The sequence below is a fragment of the Ambystoma mexicanum genome, chromosome 4p, assembly GCF_040938575.1.
Source record: "Ambystoma mexicanum isolate Mex_15411 chromosome 4p, UKY_AmexF1_1, whole genome shotgun sequence".
Classification (NCBI taxonomy): domain Eukaryota; kingdom Metazoa; phylum Chordata; class Amphibia; order Caudata; family Ambystomatidae; genus Ambystoma; species Ambystoma mexicanum.
This window is the reverse complement of record NC_090927.1, coordinates 1,102,654,857-1,102,669,590: the sequence shown is the minus strand read 5'-3', so window position 1 is coordinate 1,102,669,590 and position 14,734 is coordinate 1,102,654,857. Positions and strand designations below refer to the sequence as shown.

The following is a 14,734-nucleotide window of genomic DNA, read 5'->3' as shown; positions in this document are numbered from 1 at the left end:
CATCCATTTCAAGATGGATTACTGCCTGAATTTCCTTCTGCCATCAACAGGTAGGCAGGCCACTTCCGGGAAGGCCACCAGACTCTCCCTACCGGAGCAGTGGCGTCTACCACTGCGTTCTTCTCCAGGATCCCGCTGCCTGACATCTGCTGTGCAGCCACCTGGAGATCAGTGCATATATTCACCAGGTTCTACTGTGTCGACAGATTCGGCTGAATAATCAAGGATCGCCTAATCGGTTCTGAGGAACCTGTTTGCATGAGGTTAGTAAGTCTGCAATGGTAAATTGTACTGGGAGCTTGCCTCCACCTGTATGTATTGTTTATTAATATTGCTTTCTAATCTATTCACAGCATGTGAATCTATGAAAGATTCAATGCTGGAGAAGGAATAAGTCACTTACCTGTGTAAAGGCTCACTCGCCGACTTACACATGCATATTCATGGAATATAATACACTCCGGTGGGGAATGAGACTAGGAGGACAGGTTGCAAGATTAGATAAGTTTATGTAAAGTTGGCATCCAGAGAACTCTGCTGCCTCGAGAGCGCTCTGGCAACCATTACAATTACAGACAATTATAAAGGAAAACAGCGTCATAGATGACGCAACTAACATAGGGTGCTACAACAGTGCAGGATTGGCTGGAAGGAAAAGACACATATAGCGATGTAGGCGATGCTTCATCTGTATTGGTTCCCAGATGGCAGGAGGGTGAGCGTCACAAAGTCCAGCTGCAGGTGTCCGGGAGGGGTGAGGGTTAGGTGACGGCGTGATAGAGTTGACACTAACTAAGATGGCATGAGAAACTACCATTCAATATATAATAAACAACAATCATTAGTATACCTTTGAATAAATCTAGAAAACCTATAAATTGCATGCATGCGATTACACCATCTTTCATTAGGACATTTATGGCCCACAAGGCGTAGAGGGTTTGGCCTCTGTGATAACCGGGGCAACTGGGTGGTTCTTAGCACATCAAGGCAAGTGGGGAGTTATAATGACATGTGTTGGTTTTAGGGCACAATATACTGAGACAGAGGTCTGGGTTTATTGGTGGCACTTTGGGGTGGGCTGCCCAGCAGGGTCACACTTCTGGTACATCAAGAGAATACCTTAGGAGATCACAGGGTTACATTGGCAGTAATTTTCCAACATCAGGGGCAGGTTTGTGGAGATGGATGAGCTACAAGGCATGGTTCGAGCTGGTTCACACACAGTACAGTGATCACAGAGGAAGGGTGATATGATAGATTATGTTATTTGTTTCATTTATCCCCGGCGCATTCCGTGAGAAAGGGAGTTGTGAAGCTTTCAGACAGTGGAAGAAAAGGTGGGGGCTACGAGCGCGATGTGCGAGGCGCTGCAAAGGGGAGAGAGGCCTTTTTCGTACTATCGAAGTGAGGCCTAGTCCAAAGATGGATTCGAGTGCACACAAAATGTAAGCCAAGTGTCTCCCGCAATAGCCCCACGTATGCTAATGTTAGCATACGGGCAATGGAGGCGTCCCCTGCTATTGCACGAGCAAGTGGTCCATAACATGCAGAATGTGCATGGTGGGGCCCAAACGACCCCTCACTCCCACACATTCCCCCCTTTGTTACATCTAAAGTAACGAACTAATCCTCACGGTTATTTTCATTTCGACAGTACTCTGCTTCTTGCACTGCTTCATCCCATGCGGTTGTGTCCCTTTAATTGGCATCCAAGCCCTGCAAACACTTCGTAAGCTTTGACCTCTCCTGGCATATTCATCAGGTGTGCAGGTCATATATATTCCCCCATCCCCATCCAAGTCCACCCACACCTCCCTGTACCATTGTAATTCACGTGGTTCTTTGATGGTTGTATGGTATAAGTTATCCACTCTGTCCCCACGCTGATGATGTACTGCTGTTAGGCGATGCTTAGAGGGATTTGACACTCCTGTTTGTATTTGAGCATCTTTTACATTTGCTTCCATTGTCGGTTTTCCCATTGTTACCATCATCATTGCTGAATTAGGCATTGATTTTGCACAACATCGAAGGCCCACCTGACACACACAGACAAATAGCAGCACAAAAACGATGAGTGGGGAAAATAATTTCATCATCACACTGAGCCAAGACGGTATCCAATTGAAGATGTCATTGAACCAGTTACTCGGCTCTATCCCTCCTTCTTTCCGCATTCTTTCCCCCAGACTATGCACAGCCGAGATGACGTGGGAAAGGGTCCCATTGTCTGCGTATTCATAAGGTACGAATGTGCAGCAGGCACTCCCAATTTTTCAGCAAACACTGCCGTCCATTGCTGTGAGGAGGTCCAGGACATACCGGTTCTGCATTGTCATTAAGCGCAAGGCGCGAAGTTCCACTTTTATCACATTAAACCCTTCTTCAGTGTCTTTGGCCAATTGGATCAGTTCCCAGCGGACGATCTACAGCCATTTGGTGGTTGTTTGCGCCTGAAGTCCTGGCACCAGGAGAGAAGCAAAGAAGGTTTCAGCAGAATTAAAAAGTTTATACTTGTCTGGAATCCCAGCAAGGAGGTCGGATGATTTGCTGGAGATATAGTTGGATGACCTTCTTTTGCGGCACATTATGTCTTCTCATTCTCAGACAGGATGTCATATGTTCCTGGCTCTGTCTTTGTTGGCTGGGGCGCTGCCGATATGTCAGCCGAATTTCCCCCCCTTGGATATGGCTGTCTGGAATTACCATTCGCGCCAAATGCAGTGTGGCCAGGGCACAGGTACCCCTTCATGATGGTGGAAGATGCAGGTATGCTTGTTTACCACATACCCAATACATGTCCATGTGTGCTGCTGTGCTCTTTTTCATGTCTGGAATGATAATTGTTTTGTTGCATTTTCTGTTCGAGCTCATTTGAACCTTTTCCTCGCCATGGAAACAAAGTTCATGTTCACTTTCTTTCTGTGTTTTGATGGCTTTCTCGAGAGCTGTGACCCATGGGAGCTTTGCGATGTGTTGAGACCAGACCGGAGTGCATGTTTCTTTGACCCATTGAAAGTTCTCCTCAGTAAGTCCTCGCAACGCCTCTGCTTTACACGTGATTGTCTCATCATGCCATTTGTTTTCTGTGAACCGTGTCCCTCTGATAACAAAAAATGGTTCTTTGATGCAGATCACTCCTTGCGGCTTACTCGTGCAGGTTTTTTCATTCTGCAGCATTTCTATTGTAACTGTGTGTCACTGGAAGGTGCTCCGAATCCTACACAATACGAGATGAACTAAACATTGGGCATCCAACAAGGGCACTTCTTGCGGTATAAGTAATTTAGGTGTGCCTGAGGCATGCAGTATGAGAGCGCAGGCATGACAGCTCTCATTCTTTGCTTGTTTGTCTGAGTACCATTTGTTTGATTGATCTGGGTGGCGGGGGATCTTCAATCGCATCTAATCCCAGAACATGGTATACATCATGCCTTTCCCCCCCACCCCCCTTTTCCATCTCCTCCTCCCCCCTTCACTGTTATTTATCATTTTCACTCTCCGGTATTTTATGGGAAAGACGTCTGCCCATGTTACATCACTTAATTTACTAGCAGCTTGCCAAGCCTGTGGTACTCGAGGGTCTTGAGTAATGGGTGTTTCGGGGTTTAAGTGTATAACAGTGCCTTGTGAGGTAGGTTCTGTGGTTGCATGTGCATTTGTATATGTCAGAACAGGCTCACCGGACCAAGAATAATCGCCATCATACTCATTAGTCTCTCATTGCGAAGCCCATAGCAGCAAGTGAAAAAGCAGCGGCTTTGACAGTTCGGTTTTTATGCAACGTAGTGAGATTATCATTTCCAAATTGTTGTAACTCCAGCCCATATGAGGCTTGAGCCTTCCCGTATCAGGTTTACCCCACTCCCCCCCTTTCATATCCCCAATTATGAAAGTAAATGTCCAATACAAGGCAGCAAAAAATAACATCACCGAAAATACTATTGCTGCAAATGCTAATCCACATTCGTAATTGTACCATTTATTTAATCTATTATCTACTATCACTATCTACATTTGAATCGTCGTTCGTGAGGGCCCTCCTTTCCATCATATTTCCACCTGAAGGTGCGATATAAAAGGGTTAAGTACATGCCACAAACTTTTCATACTTCTATACACATTTTCTTTTCAAATATTACCGCATTAATACCTAATTTATCTGCTATGCCCTTTTTCTACCTGTAACTCTTTTATTTCTCTTAATCTTCATAAATGTTCTTTGATGATCTTAGTTGGTGGGGAGGGTGAGAGAGAGAGAACGTAGTAAGTGACAGAAGGATGTAGAGGGACAGAGAGAGAGAGAGAGAGAGAGAGAGAGAGAGAGAGAGAGAGAGAGAGAGAGTAAACTTTTAACACAATCCTGTACTCATGTTTCATTATCATATAATTTTCTTTTTTCCTATTTCGCAAACGTCTCTACTTATTTTGTTCCACGTTATACATCTCTATTTCAACCACTTGCAACTTCTTTACTCTGTTGTTGCTCATTTTGAGGAGTTGTGCTATCATGTGCTCTTCTCACATCTGAGAGATGCACCCAGTACTTCAACCCCTTCACTTTTACTGCAGTGGGTGTGCAGTAAATAACTTCACAGGGGCCATGGAATCATGGGGAGTTCCATCTCCGCAAGAAACTACGCAATATACATTTTCTCCTGGCATTAACTGTCCTGTGTAGCTGTTGTGTCCATTTCATTATTCTGTGTGAATTCAGGTGCTATTTGTTTTGCTATACTTCGTACCGCATGTGTCAGTTGGTTAAGGTATTCCTTAAATTCATCCCCCAGCACTGTCACAGTTCTGTGAGCGTCTGATATGATATGATATGATTTGATAGTTTATTTGTATAGCGCCTATACACAATGTATTTCAAAGCGCTTCAAGTCAAGGGAGGGAACAAGGGAAAATACAATGGCATTCTTACAGGCCATGAACAGTAAGGATGTGAAATTAACTATCGTACTTGGCCTGACAACATTTCAGATAGTGCAAGAGCTAAGACATAGATAAGGAAGGGAGGGGGAGAGTGGGAAGGAAATGGAAACAGACAGGTGACTACCGTACTAGGCCTGACTACATTTCTGGTAGAGCCGGAGAAAAACAAGAGGTGAGGGAGAGGGGTGCAGAAAGGTAGGGGAGGAACAAAACAAGCGACTATCATACTAGCCTGACGACATTTCAGATAGTGCTGGAGGGGGGATGGGTAGGAAAAAACCACTAATGGGAGGGCGGAGGAGACAGACGAGGTTGCTATCATACTAGGTCCAGGCACAATTCTGATAGAGTAAGCGCATAGAATAAAGTAAGGGTAGGAGATAGGAAAAGGGAGAAGGGAAAGGAGGAGACAACAGAGTTAGCAGTAAAAAGAGTGGAGAAGCAAGGGGAGAGTGAATACAATTGTAGAAGTCAGTAGTAACGCATAATGCTCTTCTCACTGGTGATAATGGGGTATGAATACGCCGACCCGTCACTATTTCGTGCAGACTCAAATGATGGTCCTTACTTGGTTGCGTTCTGAGTTGGAACAGTGCTAGGGGCAAGCAGCATACCCAGTTCTTTTTCATAACTTGGACAATTTGCTTTTGAGCAGGCTGTTGATTTTTTCTACCATCCTTTTTCTACCAGCTTGCAGGTGATAAATCAAACATAATATGTGCTTTACACCCAACAAGGTGGTCACCTTTTTGAAGAGATCATTCACAAAATGGGTGCCATTGTCTGATCTGATCACATCGCATATGCCCCACCTCAAGAAAACTTCTTGTACCAAAAACTTTGCTGCACACTTTGCATCTGGGTGTGGACATGGCCCAGCTTCCACCCACCGTGAGAAGGGACAAACTATTAATTTCAAATTTGTTTATTGGCATTTGTTATATTACAGTAAAACTTCTCGGCCTGAATTCAATAGCAGGTATGGTGATACTTGCTTAATAAACAGTAACATTTTTTTTTTTATAAAGTAACGTAACAACATTTAACTGTCTCCTTGTTTCAACTTCTTTGTCCAAAAGTCTTGGCAAACATTATGGTGGGATATCGGGAGCAGGGGGCGAGGAAGGCTCCAAGTTTCAGGGGCTGGGCGTGATCTGTGTCTGTCTCTGCCATGGGCGTTGTGTTTCTACGACGCGGTGTGGTTGGGTCCTTTTCCATTCATGGGGGTTTATCATCTGGGGAGGATAGCATGCTAATGGTTATTTCCTTCCATGCCTCCAAGGTACAGCTTGATTTGTCAGTTGACCTGTTGACGCTGTCCTCCCATGCTCTTGTTTCCGCGTTAATCCACCTGTCTAGTTCATTACGCCATGCCTTATGATTCAGGCCTGCAGGTTTTTTCCAGGCCATGGCAATTTGTCTTTTGGCCAGTATACAGGTCAAGTCCTTGAGTTTCACCCAGTGCTTGAGTTTGGCTTGTCTGGGGTGTGTTCCCAGAAGGCACTCCTCGGGGGACCACTTGTAGTTGGGGGAACCCGCTTTTTCAAAGGTCTGTTTTATGAGAAGGTACAAACTATTACAATGAGATATCTTGCCCCATTACACCTTTCTCCCATGTCCGCATAGTCTATGTGGAGCTCTCTAAAAGGCCCTACAGGACGTGGCAGTGTTCCTCGTAGTGTTCTGAGAGTCATTCCTGAATAATATGTTTGGCATGTAGTGCATTCAATCGTTAATTTGGATAGGTGTTCCTGCAAATTGGGGACAAACCATTCTTCCTGAATGTCTGCTGCAATGCGTTGTTTTGTTACTTGCGTTGGGAAGTGGAGCTGTTGAAATGCTATTAGTAATAATTCTACAGGCATCACTACCTTCCCTGTCAGTTCTTGCTGCCATATTAAATCTGTTGGTGACTGTTTACATCCTCTTTTTCCCCACAATTCTTGTTCTTCGAATGGTGCACGTTTTTGCAATTCTAAAACTTGTAGAATGGGTGTGCCATTGTATCCTTCCTCCTGTGTTTCTGAGCTTGTTGTTTTTACAATGCACTCTAATGGTTGGGGAACATTAAAGTGTGCTGCTTCTTTCACAGCAGCGTCTGCTGCCGCGTTCCCGAGTGAGATCGCGTCCATGTTATTGGTGTATGCTTGGCACTTTACCAATGCTACCACTGACGGTTCCGCTAGCGCTTCAATTAAGTCATTTAATAGTGCTGCATGCTGTACTGGCGAACCATCTGCCCTCCTGAACCCTCTTTGCCGCCATCATGACAACCCTGAATGCACTGTTGTTGTCAAATATGCCGAGTCAGAATATATTGTCACTGCGCATCCTTTGGCTGTATGTAGGCTTCAATTAGTGCAATCAATTCTGCTGCTTGTGCTGAGTAGTGTGATGGGAGGCGTTTCTGCACTATAACCTCGTACTCATCTCCTTCTATTCGTACTACTGCTGCTCCCACATGTTTTTCTCCTGTTTCACTGTCAATTAGCGCTGACCCTTCCACGAAGTATATTTCCCCTTCCTCCAGTGCATTTTTGCTCACTTTTGGCATGTCATTTCCCTCTCCCTCGTATGTGGCACAATCGTGTTCTTGCATATCTTCTACAGTACAGGGCTCAGTGATGAAGGTAGCAGGGTTTACACTTTTACATCTGACTACATGGACGTTTGGGCTGGATATTATTAGTTCGTAAGCTGTTGCTCTCTGTGTTGGGAGTGTTGATTTTGTTCTTTCTAGAACGGCAAATAATGAGTGCTCTGCATACAAAGTTACTGAGCATCCCATTAGAATTGTGGCACTTTTTTCTATGGTGAAGGCCACTGCTGCGAGAGCTTGTTCACATGTGAAGTGGCCCTGCATCACTGAGGCTAATGTGCCGCTGTAGTAGGCAAAGGGCTTTTGACCTAGCGATGTTTTTTGTGCCAGTACTGCTCTCATCAGTATTCCATTAGAATGTGAAAAGAGGTAGAACTCCCGGTCATAATCGGGGTTGGCTAATACTGGGGTGTGTGTGATTAGATCTTTCAATTTGAAGTATTGTGTCATCATTTCCTGAGCTCATTTTATTGGGGCGCTACTCTTTTGTGCTTCTTTTAATGCTTGCAATAATGGACGTGTATATGCCGCATACTCCAAAATCCATGCACAGCAATAATTACATATGCCGAGAAACTTCTGCATGTCCTTCACTGTTTTTGGCATCATTGCATGGCGTAATGCTGCCGCTATGTCGGGTATTATTCTTTTCCCATCTTTTGAAATTAACTGTCCCAGGTACAACACTTCTGCTAGGCAGTATTGAAGCTTGCCCTTGTCCACCTTGTATCCTTTCGTGGCCAGTAAATTTAGTAATGAAATCAAATCTTCTCTACACTGTTCTTCACTTTTACTGCAGATGGGGAGGTCATCCACATATTGAATTATTGTGCTTTCTACATCCACATTACCAAGATCTTCGTGTAGAATTCTATTGAAGATGCTGGGGCTCTCACAGTACCCCTGTGGCAATCTACAATGTTCATATCTGTTACCCCCCCCAATGTAAATGCTGTGAGATACTGACAGCTTGGGTCAAGTGGCTCTTAGAAGAAGGCATTCTTCAAATCCACTACCGTGAAGCAGGTGTCTTCTTTAGGTATACTGCACAAGATCGATGCAGGGTTAGGCACTAATAGGAACTCTTTTTGTATGATGTCATTAAGTGGGCGTAGGTCCTCGATCATCCTTCAAGCCCCGCCTCTCACTTTTTTAATCGGTTAAATCGCTGTGTTACAAGGTGAATTGGATGGCACTATTTTACCTTGTTGTAACAATGCTGTTATAGTTTCCTTTATTCCCACCTCTGCTTCTCTTGCCAATGGGTACTGTTTTACTCTAGGCGGAATTGCACCAGGTTTCAATTTAATTTTTATGGGCATGACCCCTTGCAATAGCCCTATGTCATGTAGGCCGGTAGTCCATAATTCTGGCAGTACCTTTTCCATATCTTCATCAAATGTAGTGGGTGGTGCACTAACGCTAGCGATAAAAGGGTTATGTATTTCTCTATGCTGGATCATTATGTCACAAGGTACACTTATTTCCATTATTATTTCCCCATCAGTATCATTGTCCGTGAACAATTCCTCATCAGTCAAATCACGCAGCGCTATGTTTGGGTCTATGCACAGCACTGTTCTCCATTCACATCCATGCCTGTCCAGTCCTATTACTGCAACACGTTTGCTTGAAACTTGCACTGCTTCCAAATCAATGGACATAATTGTCCCTGGCACGACATCAGAGTATACAATTGGGCGGAACACAAAATCAGATGGCACTCTCCATTCCTTCCGTGTTATCTCAGGCACTACTTTGGCAAGTACCCGTATCCCACAAATGAACATATCAACATCAATGGGTACCCCTCGCACAGCAATCTCATTTGTCATGGTGCTGATCATTAACACAGCCCTTACTGGACATCCCCCTGGGGTGGAGCATACTATCCCCTGTTCTTTGAAGGAGATGGTCATATGCAATTTGCTCATGAGGTCCCTCCCCAACAAATTTATTGGTGAGTCTTCATGGTACAGTAGGGGTGCTCGCACCGTCTTCCCTCCCACCGTTATGTCTAAGTCTTTTGTGTAAGGAACTTTTAAAATAGCCCCAGTGAACCCCTGCATTTCCCAATTTCTTCCCGAGAGCGGGAACCGGCCTTCCATGAGGCACAATTTTTCAGCTCCCGAGTCCATCATAAAGATGAACTGTTTGTTGCCTATCTCCGCCCCACCAGTGGTTCCTCTTCTACACGTAGGGTAGTTGATAGGACTGGACACGCAAGTGCTTTCTGTGGGCTGTCCTAATCTGTGTATGTTTCTGTTCCTGGGACAGAAAAGACATTGTCCCCCACCACAACTACGCCACCGAAAGTCGCTGGCGCGCCATTTGCGGTTGTTGCAAAAATTTTAGTGTTCGCGTTCCCGTTTGTGTTCTGGGTACCTGTTGTTGCATCCCTTGCTGTTGGGGTTGCTGTCTGCGCTGCATTTGCTGTACCCTCTGCTGCTGCTCATTATAACATTGTTCGTTCTGCCCACTCCCACCCATTGGTAACCCATAAGGACTGCCTGGGTGTGGATGATCCCACTGCTGTTCGTTCTCCAAAGGAGGCTGCCCTTGGTAATATCCCATTGGTTGCATTCTGTATTCTCGAGAAAAATGTCTTCACCTCCCACAATTCCAACATGACCCTTGTGGTCCTCCTCTCATTCCTTGCCCTCCAAATCCTCTATTTCCCATTCCCCCAAATCCTCCTCTCTGCCCCCAAATCCCACTGCGTACTCTTGCGGGTCTGCCCTGCCATTGGGGCCCTTTGTACTGTTCCTCTCCTGCCTATTGCTCCTGTCCGTTTGCAGACCACGCTGCTGTCATCCTCACTGGTGTATTTCCTGACCCCTCCTCTCCTTCCCCCTGCCTGTCAGTGGGTTGTGCTGTATTCATTGCCGCGACCTTCACCAATTTATTTTGAACCAATTTTGCTTTGTCTGCCAACCTTCTCTGTGCTATGTCTTTTTCCCTTTCTTTGATCCTCCTACAATGGTGTACAATTATGCTTTGAATCTTTGGCCAGCCTTTGGCTTCTATCCCAGCTATTTTATCCAAGGCCTTCTGTACCTCCTTCGGGAATCTTTTTTAATTATGAAATAAAACAAGGCGGTAGATTGGTCCCATGCCGTGCCCGTTTCTGATCTCCACAGGTCCTGCACCCGGAGAATGAATTGCGTAGGCTCTTCCTCATCTCCCATAGTGCATTGCATCACTAATGTAAGTCTGGGGTTTCTGAGAAGGTTCTCCGCAATGCATCCCATACTTGTGCTCTTATGTTGTTAAACGATGACCCGTCATGGCGGTCACTATTCATTGTTACTCCCTGGAAACCAGCCTTCACCCACACTCCGTCTGCTTGGTCACCAACAGCAGATACTAGTAAACATTTCACATCCCCTATGGCCAATGGTACCCCTGCTGTGTTCTGTTAAAATGCATGTATCCACTTCCCCGCCCCACCCGAGAGTGGAGGGAGGAGTTTCAACAGGTTATTTTTGTCCATCTGTGCCCATGGTATGTAATGTGGTCTCCCTACTCCTTTATGTATCAGAGACATCTGTAATTTTGCCTTACTTCCTTTTTTACTTACTGTTCCCTTCTTTGTTTCACTTACCAACATGTTTCCTACTCTTTGCCTCAACCTCCCTTGCCACCTAGGGAGCCCTCCCCCATCCTCTGGATCCATTACTAATGGGAGCCGGAATCCTGTCGCTGCCACCCCATCTTCATATTCATCTAAATCACTCCATACCTCATCTAATTCCTCCTGACTCTTTCTCCCTGTCTCTCTCCCCCTTGCTCGTCTGCTACTTCTGCTCGTATTATTTTTTATTGGTTTGTTGTTTAAATGGAAGAAAAACTCCCTAATTGCCACTTGTTTTCTTGACCCTTTGGTACATTGCCCTGCGGTGGTGGAGATGGTGTAGACCCCCCCTGCTACGCTTGGTAGAGGTGTCAGACCACTCGCTACACTTGGTGGCACTTCTCTTCCCCCGGGCAACATTTGTCCCCTATCGTACAGGGCTCTTAGTGTTGTTATTTCCATGTGGGCATGAGCAAGCTGACTATCTAAATCTCCAGTTACTCGCGCTAGGTCCACTGGAGGGGCACTAGTTGGTCCATACAATCCCCTTGTTTCATATGGTGGCGGGGCTGTGGCAACTGTGGCTGTTGGGGTACTCAGTGCCGGCACATACCTGGGCTCACTATATCCCACTGCTGGCCTTGTCATTAACGGGTAAAGTTTAGTGAGGTCATTTTCTCCTGTTTTTACTATACACTCAACCCCCGTTACTCCCTCTCCCTCCGTCGGGGCTGCCTGCCCTTCTGAAGGCCTTTCCTTATTTGGGTCACTGCTTGGGATTGCTTCCTCAAACATTCACCACAAATGTGATACTTCGCGTCTATTTTGTAGTTGCTTACCTGGATACTTTGCTAACAGATGAGTTGCTACAAGATCTAACACTCTTTTCTCGAAGGACCCTCCCTCTGGCCATATTTGGGACGAGCCCTCTCCTTTTATTTCTGTAAGCCATTGCTCATGATATTTCTGTATTTTTTCACTGTACAAGGGGAGATGTTGTCAAATATGCGCTAACAGTGTGTCTCCCCCCATAATGTCTTACTTCACTCTTTTGTATGTCTCACTCTTATACTTGGGATGTTACACAATGTGATCAGAAAACCTTTTCCAGTGTTATTATCAGTATTTGTTAATTCACTCTATGTTAAACACCAACAACCTTATTTACTTACATTTTGATTTCCGCAATGACATAACACATTTCCTAGCAATACTCATTCTATAGACATCATAATATGCACATATTTTATCGACAGACAAAGAAACAAGTGACTTCAACAACATAAAACATGTAACATATACTGCCTTTTAATTTTAATTACCCTGTTATTCTTATTCTACCTTTATTCTTTTTTTCTCTTATTGTTATTTATTTTCATTCACTCCACACCTCTGAGCCCCATTATGCTCCCTCCTTGATGAATTCTACTCTTACAGAAACAGAATATTCTAAATAACTACTCCGAGTCTACTAAATATATGAGACTCCTAAGTTTATTCTCTTTATCTCCACTTGTTCCCTGCACTGGTCAAGACAATGCTATGCAGCGCCGCCTTCTACCCCCCTTCGAGGCTAGGATCCCGTATTCCCTTTTATCTCTTTGCTGACAACAACCTAATGGCCATATAAAGGATAGATAAGAAAAGCCTGTCCGTTTCACTCACACAGTCCCTAAACTCAACCTCTCATTCCCACTATTCCATTGCCCTTATTTTTTACACTATTATCTCTCAAATTGTTCCCCTCCCTTGGGAATCTCGCAACCAGTACTCATGTGTTCAGCAGGGTGTTCCGAGAGCCTCCGTTCACGGTCTATCCACAATCAGGGCTGCGCCCCAACCAAGCTGTGACCCGCCTTGGCGAGCAGTTAGTTGGGTATTTGCAAAGATGATGGGGACCCTTGGAGCGTTTCTTTTTTGTGCGCACACTGGTCAACCACGGAGGCGATGGTTTTGCTGGGGGCATCCCAGATCTTGCCGCACGGCACAGGGGGCCTCGGCGCACCTGTCTCGATCACATTGCGTGGGTCACCGAATGTAAAGGCTCACTCCATGACTTACACATGCATATTAATGAAATATAATACACCCCAGTGAGGAACAAGACTAGGAGGACAGGTTGCAAGATTACATAAGTTTATATAAAGTTGGCATCCAGAGAACTCTGCTGCCTCGAGAGCGTTCTGGCAACCATTACAATTACAGACAATTATAAAGGAAAACAGAATCATAGATGACGCAACTAACATAGGGTGCTACAACAGTACAGGATTGGCTGGAAGGAAAAGACACATATAGCGATGTAGGCAATGCTTCTTCTGTATTGGTTCCCAGATGGCAGGAGGGTGAGCGTCACAAAGTCCAGCTGCATGTGTCCGGAAGGGGTTAGGGTTAGGTGAGCGAGATAGAGTTGACACTAACTAAGATGGCATGAGAAACTACCATTCAATATATAATAAACAACAATCATTAGTATACCTTTGAATAAATCTAGAAAACCTATAAATTGCATGCATGCGATTACACCATCTTTCATTAGGACTTTTATGGGCCACGAGGCATAGAGTGCTTGTCCTCTGTGATAACCGGGGCAACTGTGTGGTTCTTAGCACATCAAGGCAAGTGGGGAGTTATAATGACATGTGTTGGTTTTAGGGCACAATATACTGAGACAGAAGTCTGGGATTATTGGTGGCAGTTTGGGGTGGGCTGCCCAGCAGGGTCACACTTCTGGTACATCAAGAGAATACCTTAGGAGGGTACAAAGTTACATTGGCAGTAATTTTCCAACAGCAGGGGCAGGTTTGTAGAGATGGATGAGCTACAAGGCATGGTTCGAGCCGGTTCACACACAGTACAGTGATCACAGAGGATAGGTGATAGGATACATTCTGTTATTTGTTTCATTTATCCCCGGCGCATCCGTGAGAAAGGGAGTTCTGAAGCTTTCAGACAGTGGAAGAAAAGGTGGGGGCTATGAGCGCGCTGTGCGCGGCGCTGCAAAAGGGAGAGAAGCCTTTTTCCTACTATCGAAGTGAGGCCCAGTCCAAAGATGGAGTCGGGGGCACACAAAATGTAAGCCAAGTGTCTCCCGCAATAGCCCAGGTATGCTAATGTTACCGTATGGTCAATGGAGGCGTCCCCCGCTATTGCACGAGCAAGTGGTCCATAACGTGCAGAATGTGCGAGGGGGGCCCAAACGACCCCTCACTCCCACACACCTGTAACTCTATTCCTCCAGCATTGGTATCTTTCATAGATTCACATTTATCCCTCCCTCCTAGCCCGCATGGCTCGTCTTTTGGCTCTTACTGCTGCTCACGTGCCCTTGCCAGAACCTGAATATGGCTGACAGGGGAAGAGATAAAGGAGGTGTTCCTATTGGCTTTCTGCACTATGACCCAAAAATGACTGACTGTACTAGTGCACAAAAGTGACTGAAAGTTTCAGTTTAAGTTTAAACTGCTCTATGTTGCAGAGGATTCCCAGCCTGGTGATGGGGTATATTGACAGCATGTGCATCTATGAAAGATACCAATGCTGGAGAACCAGTTACAGATGAGTAACTTAGTCCTTCGTATTCACAATTCCTCTGATTTAAAAGTACAGCAAGAAGACAC

General features: G+C 45.2%; 1 protein-coding gene across 2 annotated transcripts in view; it reads left to right on the top strand.

The window, feature by feature from the left end:
• Positions 1 to 14,734, top strand: part of ADGB (androglobin) — a 2,161,023-nt gene that overhangs the window by 1,879,149 nt on the left and 267,140 nt on the right. The window lies entirely within an intron of this gene.